Source organism: Mandrillus leucophaeus, unplaced genomic scaffold, assembly GCF_000951045.1.
Source record: "Mandrillus leucophaeus isolate KB7577 unplaced genomic scaffold, Mleu.le_1.0 Scaffold230, whole genome shotgun sequence".
Classification (NCBI taxonomy): Eukaryota; Metazoa; Chordata; class Mammalia; order Primates; family Cercopithecidae; genus Mandrillus; species Mandrillus leucophaeus.
This window is the reverse complement of record NW_012102366.1, coordinates 328,758-329,955: the sequence shown is the minus strand read 5'-3', so window position 1 is coordinate 329,955 and position 1,198 is coordinate 328,758.

The window sequence follows — 1,198 nt, the reverse complement described above, 5'->3', positions numbered from 1 at the left end:
TCAAGAGGTTGAGGCATGAGAATTGCTTGAGTCTGGGAGCTCTGTAGAGGTTGCAGTGAGCTGAGATCATACCACTCACCTCCAGCTTGGATGACAGAGCGCAACTCTGTCTCAAAAAAAAAATAATAATGAAATAAAATAAAATAAAAGAAAGAAAGAAAGAAAAGAAACAGGTCCCCCAGGAAAGAAGGGCTCTCCCCGAGTGAATATCTGCTTCTCCCTGGTGGGAGAGCTGAAGGAATTGGGCCATGGGGTGGGGTCCCTGGCAAGGGTGGTGGGGACTACCAGCAGACCCCAGGGCTGGGTTATCCTTCCTCTGCACATACAGTGACATGAACTGTCGTAGGAAAAATGTTGCAGGTCCTCTTGTCTGAATCACTTTGTCACTTAATTACTCACTTAACAAACACTCAAAGGGTCAGTTCTCGGGCAAGCGTCACTCTGGCAACTGGTGATGCAGATTATTAGGATGTAGTTGGTGACCTCAAGGGAACTCACAGTTGCCAGAAACTGGGGGACGTTTTTGAGTATTCTCCCGCAGTTGTCCCTCCTGCTCCCCTGACAAAGAGGGAAGGTGTCTCACCTAATAATGACCGAGTTTGAGAAATCAGGCTCCGCTTCCTCTCGGGCAAGTGTGATGTCAATAGACTATGAAAGTACTTTCAGCCGGGCGTGGTGGCTCACGCCTATAATCCCAGCATTTTGGGAGGCTGAGGCGGGTGGATTGCCTGAGCTCAGGAGTCGGAGACCAGCCTGGGTAACACGGTGAAACCCTGTCTCTACTAAAATACAAAAAAGTTAGCCAGGCGTGGCAGCACGCACCTGTAATCCCAGCTACTCGGGAGGCTGAGGCAGAAGAATCGCTTGAACGTGGGAGGCAGAGGTTGCAGTGAGCCAAGACTGTGCCACTGCACTCCAGCCTAGGTGACAGAGCAAGACTCCATCTCAAAAAAAAAAAAGTGCTCTCAGGTCTGTGGGAGAGAAGATGAATGCATGTTCTTTAAGGCCTAGATTTTTGTTTTTGTTTTTGTTATTTATTTATTTATTATTATTATTATACTTTAAGTTCTAGGGTACATGTGCATAATGTGCAGGTTTGTTACATATGCATACTTGTGCCATGTTGGTGTGCTGCACCCATCAACTCGTCAGCACCCATCAACTCGTCATTTACATCAGGTATAACTCCCAGTGCAAT